Source organism: Ranitomeya imitator, chromosome 6, assembly GCF_032444005.1.
Source record: "Ranitomeya imitator isolate aRanImi1 chromosome 6, aRanImi1.pri, whole genome shotgun sequence".
In the NCBI taxonomy this organism is placed as follows: Eukaryota; Metazoa; Chordata; class Amphibia; order Anura; family Dendrobatidae; genus Ranitomeya; species Ranitomeya imitator.
Window position 1 is genome coordinate 501,466,122 of NC_091287.1, and position 12,974 is coordinate 501,479,095.

Consider the following 12,974-nt stretch of genomic DNA (forward strand, 5'->3'; position numbering starts at 1 on the left):
TAAGTTGTCCTGATCATGTCCAGGTAACACCAGTGCTTGGATCCTTACTTTTATATACCTCCCATCCCAGAAGGACCGCTGAGGGACACCTTTGTGCACACCACAGCAATTTTTTATTTTTTAAAGCGAAACAACACCCCTAACACTCCAGTTTATTTGTGCACCCACAGAAAAACAGTGCCCCTAATGAAGCCCCTTAATGATATTACAGAGTTTAATATTCCTTTTAAGGCCGCCACTCAGTATGATGGCCCGTAGATGTCTCCCAAACAGTATGATGCCGCTAGAGCCCCACCACACCATGAAACTCTTACAGTGCCTCCACACACACTGATGCCCCCACAAACAGATAATAATACCACGCAAAGTCCTCCCAGCAGTATAATATCCCAAGACCCTCCCCACACAATGATCCTCCCCCACACAATATTTTGCCTCCAGTGCTCCCCAAAGTGACCTCCACGCAATCTGATGCCCCCACAAAGCCCACCACACAACATGATGCCCAGAAAGTTTCCTCCACAAAAAGTCCTCTACATAATATGATGCCCCAACAGTCCATCATGTGAGATGCCCCACAGTGCCCCCTTCACAATGTGATGTCCTCATAGTCCTCCCCACTGATGACCCCATAGTATCCCCTACAGTATGATGCCTTCACCCTATATTCAGATATATATGTGTTCTTAAAGGTGCAGATACAAGTGGGGCTCTCTCACTTGATCTTCGATGGTTTGGGGACTGGGAATCTGTGTGTTATCCTCTATCTGTGTGATCAGGACATCATGAGGAGGGGTTTCAACCTCTAAATGTACAGTATGAAGCTATATAGGAATCTGTTGTTATATTGTTTCTGGTCAGATGATTATTAGGTACTTTCTTTATATCTATGGTTGGATCTTAAATAGTTTGGGTTTTGGGCCAATATTGACTGAGGACCAGATTTCACCAGTAGTTCTTGGCCAAAGTATTCTTTAGGGCCGACCATGCATCTACTAAGAAGCCCATGAAGAAAGGGACTTAAACCAGGTAGGGGGCATACCCCATTTTAATGGATGGGGTTGTGGGGACTTTGGAAGAATCCACTTAGCATGAGGTCTACAACCTGTAGAGAAATTTAAGGGGTTGGAGTAGATGAGAAAACAAGATGGCTTTCCCCCCAAAAAAACAACGCTACTGTTGTCCATGGGCTGTGTGTGGTATCATACTTACTAGGTGCAGCCTGAAAATTCCTGCAAACCCAGGATTAGGTCTTGCTGGCACGGGGGTAATCTTTGCTGTGGGTCCCCCCTCTTCTCTATATACACCCCTGATAATTACAGATTGAGGCACGCCAGGTATTAGTAATCACTGGCTGTTCCCTGAACTTTAGTCATATTTTTTTATTCTGTGATCGTTACATGTAAAAAACTGGTTCAGACCTGCCATAATGAAGCATTTCCTTTCATAATGACCTCTGTCTTATCATTCATCAAACACTAGACCATAAAACCGAAGAAGGGGGCAGCTCTGCCAAATATAAAGGGCCCACACTTTCATTTGTGTGTTTTGTTTTGTTTTTATGTCAATTTTTTTTTTGTTCTTGTGTTCGTCGTTGACATTTTCTTCAAAATGACCTAAGGGATTGATGGATTTGATGCTCTTCATTTTTGTCTTTTATCTTTGGTGCTTTTTATTTTTTAAGAGAAAAAAGTTGCAAATTCTGCTAAAAATATTGCAAATGTTGCACAATTTTTTCCGATGTGCATAAAATGACATCTAAGGGAGACTGGAGTACATTTACGCCAACATTTTGCGATTTCTTAATGATTCTGTTGATGATGACTCATGATAAAAAGTGCTCTGCACTCTTTTTCAAATTTTATTTATTCATTCATTTATTTTCCTCACTTGTATAGCGCCATTAGTTCTGCAGCACTTTACAGACATTTTCACCACTGTCTCTATTGGGGCTCACAATCTAGATGTCTCAGTTTGCAAGGTATAATTAATTGATGAATCCTCTGCATCTGTAAAACAAAAACCATGCCCATATTAGCAAACTTTAAAAAAAGAGAAGTGAACACATTAATTAGGTGCGATTTTGACAAAATTGATATGTGATGCATGGAAAATACCCCAAAGATTCATTCATTAAGCTGAGGGAAGGGGTTAAAAGAAAGCTTATACTCGCCTATCCTAACCCTGCCTCACACCTGTTTTGCGGCCATTACTCCCTGTGCGATCCTCTGGTCTTCTGACTTCTGGTTTCCCAGTCTGATTTGGATTCACACAGCCTGATTTGGGGTGATGTACTTCATGGACACAATTGGGAACTATGGTGGCAGAACGGCAAAATTAGCTGGATTCAGGTCAATCAAATCTCGAAAAATTTGGATTCTGAAAAATTATGCTCATTTCTAAGGTTTTTTTTTTTTTTTTTGCTCATCGCTATTCTGTTAGAAGGACAGTACATGTTGGGAAAATCTGCGTACATGGATGACGAAAGCTGGCCATACACATTAGACGTATGTCGGCCGAACCGGCCAACATCGACAGGTTTTGTCAACGGTCTAATGAGTATGGGGATGCTGACCGAATGATGGTCTGGAGCAGTGGTCCCCAACTCCAGGCCTCGAGGGCCGCCAACAGTGCAGGTTTTCAGGATTTCCTTAGTGTTGCACAGGGGTTGGAATCATCACCTGTGCAGATGATCACATTACCACCGATGCAATACTAAAGAAATCCTGAAAACCTGCACTGTTGGCGGCCCTCGAGGCCTGGAGTTGGGGACCCCTGGTCTGGAGAGATGGCAATCAGGCATGTCGGATGGCGGACTGCTGATCACACTGTTCTTCCTGAGCTAAGCCAACAGCCGACATGTCAGTCCGCGGCTCTCTTATAGAGGACACAGGAAACCATGGCCAAATAATTGCTCCTGTGTATGGGAGAGTCGGCCGAGATGGATGGCAGCTGAACGATCCTTCAGCTGACAGCCATCTGATGTGTATGGTTGGCTTAAGAGGACAGAGCCTAAGGGATGTGCTCACATTGCTGTGGGACACCAAGAGGGAGGAGGAGGACACCAGGGGCCCAGCAAGAAGAGGAGCACAATAATGACTAGTATGTGTTTAGGTAGGACAGAGGCAGACAGAGCAGGGACATCACTGACTCTTTAGGGTATGTGCACACGTTCAGGTTTTTTCACATTTTTTTTTCGCGATAAAAACTAATTAAAAACGCATACATTATGCATCCCATCATTTAGAATGCATTCTGTATGTTTTGTTTCCGCGAAAATAACGCATCGCGGTAAAAAAAAAGCAGCATGTTCATTAATTTTGCGGATTTTCTGCGTTTTTCCCGCTATTCTATGCATTTAGGAAAAAACGCACAAAAAACGCGTCAAAAACGCATGCAGATTTCTGGCAGAAATGTCAATTTTTTTGTCAGGAAAATTTCTGCAAGATATCCTGACGTGTGCACATAGCCTTAAGGTACCGTCACACTAAGCGACGCTGCAGCGATACCGACAACAATGTCGATCGCTGCAGCGTCGCTGTGTGGTCGCTGGAGAGCTGTCACACAGACAGCTCTCCAGCTACCAACGATCCGAAGTCCCCGGGTAACCAGGGTAAACATCGGGTTACTAAGCGCAGGGCCGCGCTTAGTAACCCGATGTTTACCCTGATTACCAGCGTAAATGTAAAAAAAACAAACACTACATACTTACATTCCCGGTGTCTGGTCATGTCCCCCACCTTCAGCTTCCAGCACTGACTGAGCGCCGGCCGTAAAGTACAGCGGTGACATCACCACTGTGCTGTGCTTTACGGCTGGCCGGCGCTCACCAGTCAGTGCGGGAAGCTGAAGGCGAGGGACATGACCAGACACCGGAATGTAAGTATGTAGTGTTTGTTTTTTTACATTTACAACGGTAACCAGGGTAAACATCGGGTTACTAAGCGCGGCCCTGCGCTTAGTAACCCGATATTTACCCTGGTTACCAGTGAAGACATCGCTGGATCGGTGTCACACACGCCGATTCAGCGATGTCAGCGGGAGATCCAGCGACAAAATAAAGTCCTGGACTTTCCTCAGCGACCAACGATGTCACAGCAGGATCCTGATCGTTGGTCGCTGTCACACATAACGATTTCGTTAACGATATCGTTGCTACCTCACAAAAAGCAACGATATCGTTATGTGTGACGGTACCTTTAGTCTTTCCCTATGATGGTGACAATATAGCAAATAAATGACGATGAGGAGAATCTTGGTGATTTGTGCATTGTAGTGGAGTCTCAGTGCACAGATTGCAGCTCTGCATGTAAGCAGACAGGGTTACTTTTATAGGTTAATGGAGCTTGTTTTCCTGCGCGCTCCTCCCTGTCCCGGTTATGCAAGATTATTATTGTGTAAATACCAGATCTCATGTTTACCCAACACAGACGCACAACTTACTGATGCTATGTTTAATTTCCACCACTTTGTGCTCCTGTGGAAGACATCATCCTGCTGTGAATCAGAATAACAAAGGGACTTTCTTAAAGGAGCTCTGTATAGACCTAAGTTACAATACAGGGGTGCCCTAGAGCCTCTGACCATCTGATTTTTTGGGAAACCCAGGCGCTGAGTATTACAGGGCACTATTTGCATGCCTCTAAACTTTGAAAGTTAGGAAAGAAGGACAAGTATTGAGTGTGCATGTATATTTTTGCATTAAACCTGCCCTGCAATTTTTGTGCACCCGCACAGTACAAATGTATTAGTAAAGCCTCTTAGTGTTCCCTCACAGTAAAATGCCCTCCTCGCAGTTACCTCCTCGCAGAATGTCCCCCACCATATCCCTCCAAAAAGTATAAAACCCCTTGAGTATCCTACACACAGTATGTTGTCCCTACTCACACCCACTGATGCCCCCCACACTGCAGGAGGCTTCCTGAGTGCCCACAAACATTGTCCCCTTTACACAGAACGATGACCCCAGTCCCGCACAACGTATGATGCTCCACACACATAATACCTCATACACAATATGATGCCTCCACAAAATATGATGCGACCATAGTGCCTCATCCTTGTAGGGCGCTGGGTAAATAAAGCAAAAAATACTCCCCTAGCCCTGTTCCCATGATGAGCTGCCATGCGTTGGGCTTTTGTTGGCTCGGCGCAAGAGGATCAATGTAGTTAATGAGGTTGTCCCACCTGCTGGACCAAGACTCTGAGAGCTCAGGCTGAATGGTGGAGTAGGGAGCTGGAGGCTCTCTACTCCATCATTGTATTCAATGCTATCTCCTTCTAGAGGCAGATCTAGTTGAATTTCGAGTCTACCACCCTAGAAACTGGAAGCAAATCTGGGAATGTCCCACTTGATCCGGAATGTTTAGAAGGTATGTGTGGCATCGCTACACGCTAGTTAAGCACTTTATACCTCTGATATTTGGGTAATATTGTGGAATTGTTTTGTACATTGGGAGGTGGTATTTTTTAGATTGTGGTCAGTATGATTTGCCCAGGGGACTCCACATACCATAATGTAGACCAGATTCAATGAACTCAAGAACTGAGAATGGGCAGCATTCGAAATGAGTAAAGTTCTAAGGCTAGGGTCACACCACCGGTATTCTCTCATCCAAGAGAATCGGGCCGATAATACTAAAGAGTGATTCGATTTTTTTATTTTTTTTTATTTTTTGGGAGGGGGTGGGAAAAAATAAAAAATAAATATTTAGAGTCCTCTATAACGTTCAGTTCCTGATGTATATGTTACATGCAGTCTGACACTGATTGTGCAGAAACTCCTGATTTAGAAGGACAATGAAGACCTCCTGTTGTCAATTTGCAGGAAGAATAACCGAGGATGGGCACAAGGAAGAGTTATGTGTATGAGACATGTTAGGAGAGGTCACAAGTTTTCTTTAAAAGAAAACTATTTAGTAGTGAGCGCAGTTGTACATCTGACCACGCCTGAAGCATAATATACGTAGATAGTAAGAAAATCTTACGCAATTCTTTGTATTTTATTGACTATGTTGGGTTAAAGTATACAAATTTAAGAGACTCATCTAGCTGAATAACTAACCAGAATATGAAGCTCATATTTTCTCTATGTGTATATGGAGATGATATCTGCTCTGTATTATGTGCATTTCTGCCATTGGGGAAATGCATGGAGCATATACTATAGATCGATTTTGCATTTCAAAGAAGATTTTGCGATGACCGGACGCCCCGGAATCATCATTTGCATTTTCAGTTTATTTGACTGTTATGGTAATGCGATAAACAATACATGCATTATGCCTGCCTAATATTCCGATTAGTTATGGTTAAGGAATATCCTAAGGCTATAGATTTAATTACAGTGATATATCCCCTTCATATGTCGCCCACCCCACTGTACACACTGTACTTCGTTCAGAGAAGCTGTCACAGTATTAAAGGCTGCATCAATAAAGCCTATTATACTTCAAGGGAAGCTGTCATCAGAAAATGACTATTGTTTAAATCTTTTGTGTTTTTTAAATTATTTAAATATTTTTTTCTTTCACTTTTCCATATTACTATAGTTAAAAAAAAAAAAATCAGAAATTTTGAATTTTTCACACCAGCCACTAGGCCTTATAATAAAGTCACACTTCATACATGTACAGAAGACTTTTCAGCAGTCTCATTATCATCACAGACAGGATTGCAATGAAAAGTAACACCTCTCTATGTTGTAGATCCACCATTCGCCTCCTCTCGCTTCCTTCACAGTGACCTTTTCCCCAGATCTGGGCATGCCTGGGAAGTTCTCCTGTAGGAAGTCAATGAATCAGTCTGTCGCAGCTTATGCACACAAGGCTTTCTGCGCAGAGCGGAAAGTAGAAGCCTCTTAGGCTGCTTTCACACGTCAGTTTTTTGCTGTCAGTAAGGATCCATTGAATTTTTGCAAAAAACGGATCCGTTGCAAAATGTGAAACTGATGCAATGGACCCGTATTTTTTTTTTTTTTTTTTTTTTGCTGGATCGTTTTTTTTTTTTTTTTGTTTGTTTTTTTAAACCAGGGATAAAGTTTGGATTTCCTGTTGTGGGGAGGAGAGAGTAAGAGAGAAACTGACTGACTGTCACTCACTCCAGAATGGAAAATGCAGCTACGGGCAGAGGCGTAGCTAGGGTTTTGGCTCGGGGATGGGCGAAGCTTCTGAGTGGGCCCCTAATCAGGATACCTTGATTACAATTCGGTGACGCGCCCTAATAGTGGAGGAGAACCTCAGCAGATGACCGCGCTGTTACTGAAGATAATCTATATACATAATTTTCTAAGGGGTACTTCCGTCTGTCTGTCTGTCCTTCTGTCACGGATATTCATTGGTCGTGGCCTCTGTCTATCATGGAAATCCAAGTCGCTGATTGGTCGCCGCAAAACAGCCATGACCAATCAGCGACGGGCACAGTCTGGAAGAAAATGGCCGCTCTATACTCCCCGCAGTCAGTGTCCCCAGTGCTCCGCTGCTTACTCCCCGCACTGTGTCCCCGGCGCCCGCTCCATACTCCCCTCCGGTCACCGCTAACACAGGGTTAATGACGGCGGTAGCGGACCGCGGCATGGGTAACGCATTCCGTTACCGACGCTATTAACCCTGTGTGTCCCCAACCTTTTACTATTGATGCTGCCTACGCTGCATCAATAGTAAAAGAAAGTAATGTTAAAAATACTACAAAAACAAAAAACCTGCTATACTCACCCTCCGTTGTCCGCTGAGCCGCTCGCGCCTGCCGCCATCTTCCTTTCCCAGCGATGCTTTGTGAAACTACCCATAAGACCTAGCGGTCTCGCTAGACCGCTAAGTCATATGGGTAATTTTGCAAAGCATCCTGGGAACGCAAGATGGCGGCAGCCGCGCGCCCATCTGCACAGCGCCGTTGGATCCCAGGAAGCGGAGAGACGGGACGCTGAGGAGCAGCGACCAGAACGGTGAGTATGTTCAACTACAAGGGGCCCTCGGATCGTTAAGGGAGTATGTTTATTTTTTATTTTTTTTAACCTGTGACATACGTGCCTCGGTAATATAGTACGTCACTAGGCAATATCCTACGTGGCTCTGTGCTGTATACTACATCGCTGTGCAATATACTACGTGGCTGAACAATATACTACGTGACTGGGCAATATACTACGTGGCTCTGTGCTGTATACTACGTGGCTGGGCAATATACTACGTCGCTGTGCAATATACTACGTGGCTCTGTGCTGTATACTACGTGGCTGGGCAATATACTACGTAACTGGGCAATATACTACGTGACTGGGCAATATACTACGTGGGCTGTGCAATATACTACGTGGACATGCATATTCTAGAATACCCGATGCGTTAGAATCGGGCCACCATCTAGTCTCTATATAACGACCAACATGGATATTACCGCCATATGGTCAATGGTAGATACCAGCCCTACAGAACATATAAGGGATCACAGCACAGTTATAGATAACTAGATGGTGGCCCGATTCTAACGCATCGGGTATTCTAGAATATGCATGTCCACGTAGTATATTGCCCAGCCACGTAGTATATTGCCCAGCGACGTAGTATATTGCCCAACCACGCAGTATATTGGCCAGTTACGTAGTATATTGCCCAGCCACGTAGTATACAGCACAGAGCCACGTAGTATATTGCACAGAGCCACGTAGTATATTGTTCAGCCACGTAGTATATTGCACAGGGATGTAGTATATTGCCCAGCCTTGTAGTATACAGCACAGAGCCACGTAGGATATTGCCCAGTGACGTACTATATTCCCGAGGCACGTATGTCACAGGTTAAAAAAATAAAAAATAAACATACTCCCCTAACGATCCGAGGGCTCCTTGTAGTTGAACATACTCACCATTCTGGTCGCTGCTCCTCAGCGTCCCGTCTCTCCGCTTCCTGGGATCCAACGGCGCTGTGCAGATGGGCGCGCGGCTGCCGCCATCTTGCGTTCCCAGGATGCTTTGTGAAATTACCCATATGACTTGGCGGTCTCGCGAGACCGCTAGGTCTTATGGGTAATTTCGCAAAGCATCACTGGGAAAGGAAGATGGCGGCAGGCGCGAGCGGCTCAGCGGACAACGGAGGGTGGGTATAGCAGGTTTTTTGTTTTTGTACTGTTTTTAACATTACTTTCTTTTACTATTGATGCCGCATAGGCAGCATCAATAGTAAAAGGTTGGGGACACACAGGGTTAATAGCGGCGGTAACAGATTGCGTTACCTCCGGCATTAACCCTGTGTTAGCGGTGACCGGAGGGGAGTATGGAGCAGAGCGACGGGGACACTGACTGCGGGGAGCGGAGCGCCGGGGACACTGACTGCGGGGAGCGGGCGCCGGCCACTTACTGCGGGGAGTATTGAGCGGCCATTTTCTTCCGGACTGTGCCCGTCGCTGATTGGTCGTGGCTGTTTTGCGGCGACCAATCAGTGACTTGGATTTCCATGATAGACAGCGGTCACGACCAATGAATATCCGTGACAGAAGGACAGACAGACAGACGGAAGTACCCCTTAGACAATTATGTATATAGATGACTTACCATTGACGTTCTTTCTGATGGAATCGTTCATTTTTCCCGGTTTTTCCATCTGGCCCAGACCGACATGAAAACTTCTTCCAGCCAGTACTGTCTGCAGAGATTACAACAAAGACAAATTTGACTTCTCATATTCCGGCCCCATCACCATCTATTCCCAAAGTGCACAAACTCCTCATCCTGCTGATACCCCAATACTGAGCCGCTGCTGCCGTATGTGACCCTATTACTGCACCTGATACCCCGATACTGAGCCGCTGCTGTATGTGACCCTATTACTGCAACTGATACCCCAATACTGAGCCGCTGCTGCCGTATGTGTCCCTATTACTGCACCTGATACGGCAGCAGTGGCTCAGTATTGGGATATCAGGTGCAGTAATAGGGTCATATACGGCAGCAGTGGCCACTCGTTTTTATTTACTTAGCTGCTTTTTTCTTGCCATAATACAAATTCTAACAGTCTATTCAGTAGGACTATCAGCTGTGTATCCACCAGGCTTCTGCTCAACACAACTGATGGTCCCAACACCATTTATAAGGCAAGAAATCCCACTTATTAAACCTGACAGGGCACACCTGTGAAGTGAAAACCATTCCCGGTGACTACCTCTTGAAGCTCATCAAGAGAATGCCAAGAGTGTGCAAAGCAGTCATCATAGCAAAAGGTGGCTACTTTGAAGAACCTAGAATATAAGACATAATTTCAGTAGTTTCACACTTTTTTGTTAAGTATATAATTCCACATGTGTTAATTCATAGTTTTGATGCCTTCATGGTGAATGTACAATTTTCATAGTCATGAAAATACAGAAAAATCTTTAAATGAGAAGGTATGTCCAAACTTTTGGTCTGTACTATGTAACAGAATATAACTGCAAGTAAATCAAACTTCTGTGAAAATCAAACTGTCCACTTGGGAAGCAACACTGTTTGATCATCAATTTCACATGCTGTTGTGCAAATGGAATAGACAACAGATGGAAGTTTTTGGCAATTATCAAGACACAATAAAGGAATGGTTCTGCAGGTGAGTACCACAGACCACATCTCAGTACCAATGCTTTCTGGCTGATGTTTTGGTCACTTTTGAATGTTGGTTGTGCTTTCACACTCGTGGTAACATGAGACGGACTCTACAACCCACACAAGTGGCTCAGGTAGTGCAGCTCATCCAGGATGGCACACCAATGCGAGCTGTGGCAAGAAGGTTTGGTGTGTCTGTCAGCGTAGTGTCCAGAGGCTGGAGGTGCTACCATAAGACAGGCCAGTACACCAGGAGACGTGGAGGGAGCTGTAGGAGGGCAACAACCCAGCTGCAAGACCGCTACCTCAGCCTTTGTGCAAGGAGGAACAGGAGGAGCACTGCCAGAGCTCTGCAAAATGACCTCCAGTTGGCCACAAATGTGCATTTGTCTGCACAAACGGTTAGAAACCGACTCCATGAGGATTGTCTGGGGGCCCGACGTCCACAGTGGGGGTTGAACTCACAGCCCAACACCGTGCAGGACGGTTGCCATTTGCCACAGAACACCAGGATTGGCAAATTCGCCACTGGCACCCTGTGCTCTTCACAGATGAAAGCAGGTTCACACTGTGCACATGTGACAGACGTGATAGAGTCTGGAGACACCATGGAGAGCGATCTGCTGCCCTCAACATCCTTCAGCATGACCAGTTTCGCAGTGGGTCAGTAATGGTGTGGGGTGGCATTTCTTTGGAGGGCTTCACAGCCCTCCATGTGCACACCAGAGGTAGCCTGACTGCCATTAGGTACCGAGATGAGATCCTCAGACCTTTTGTGAGACCATATGCTGGTGCGGTTGGCCCTGGGTTCCTCCTAATGCAGGACAATGCCAGACCTCATGTGGCTGCAGGGTCAGCAGTTCCTGCAAGATGAAGGCATTGAAACTATGGACTGGCCCGTTCGTTCCCCAGACCTGAATCTAATTGAACACATCTGGGACATCATGTCTCACTCCATCCACCAACATCACATTGCACCACAGACTGTCCAGGAGTTGACGGATGCTTTAGTCAAGGTCTGGGAGGAGATCCCTCAGGAGACCATCCGCCACCTCATCAGGAGCATGCCCAGGCGTTGTAGGGAGATCATACAGGCACGTGGAGGCCACACACACTACTGAGCATCATTTCCTTGTCTTGAGGCATTTCCACTGAAGTTGGATCAGCCTGTAACTTCATTTTCCACTTTGATTTTGAGCATCATTTCAACTCCAGACCTCCGTGGGATATTAGTTGTGATTTACGTTGATAATTTTTAGGTTTTATTGTTCTCAATATATATAGCATTTTTTGAGATGTGATATGAGAAGTTAACAATCAACATTTAAAGAATATATAAAAACCTAACGTAAACTGGTCATTTTCTGATTACACATTTTCTTTAAAAGATGAAGGTTGTCCTCCTTAAAGGGGATAGTCCAAAACTAATAATGATTTTCATCCTAAATGTCTCTCTATTTATTTTAATAATATAATAGTTTTTCTAATATGATTTAATTAAAAAGTCCCTACCCTTCCCTCTCAAATCTAACTGCTTTGTATGTATATTTTTTTACCTACTTTCATTTTTATAAAGTTTAATTTAAGAACCCCCACTGCTGGGATACTCAAGTAACAGGTCATCAGGGGGCAGAGGCTGCTCTCTCTGCCTTTTCATGAAATGAAGTATCATCAGTGATGTCCGTTTCAAGAGCTGGGCAAGTCCCTGTTCAACAAAGTATGCATCAGTTGTCAGTTCCGTCCTATGCTCAGTACAAGCACACTTCTTATTATTCACACTATACTTCCTATTGCACAGTGACAGTGCGCTCCTTCGTTAGCTCTGATGAGAAGGGACAATCCAACAAGAGCGCACTGTCAGGGTGCATTGTAAGGAGATAACCTGGTGAGTGGGGCAAACGGAGACCAGCCCTGCCCCAGAAGTGAAAATGATAAAATTAACAAATCCTTGTGAAGATAAATATACATTTTGGGGGTTTTGTGTGAAATTATGTCCAATTTGCCTTTTTTTGCCTTTGTTTTTTTTTGTTCTAATACACACAAAAGAAATAATCATGTGTATAGCAAAACGTGTAATTGCAATAATTTTCTGGGAGATATACTTCAGTTTCTGGAACAATTTCAAGGGTGCCAACACTTTTGGCCATGACTGTATAATATGTAGCAAACAAGGTTGCACTCTATAGTGCTATAGCAGGTAAGCATGAAATATAGGCCTACAGAGTGCAACTTTGTTTGTTATGTAGAGATGGCTACTCTTAGTTTGTGCCTGTACACACTAGTCTTCTGTTTGGAAGTCTTTTGATATTTGTAACATATGTATTTCATGATCCTGTCCTAGGCCCTAGGCAGTTGCCAGTGTTTTGCCCCTTTATTGGTGGCATTATAGAACTTTCTACCTCT

The 12,974-nt window shown here is 44.5% G+C and overlaps 1 protein-coding gene across 1 annotated transcript in view; it reads left to right on the forward strand.

Annotated features, from left to right (window-relative positions):
• GRHL2 (grainyhead like transcription factor 2) overlaps positions 1 to 12,974 on the forward strand; it is a 92,062-nt gene that overhangs the window by 46,910 nt on the left and 32,178 nt on the right. The gene's annotated exons all lie outside the window — the stretch shown is intronic.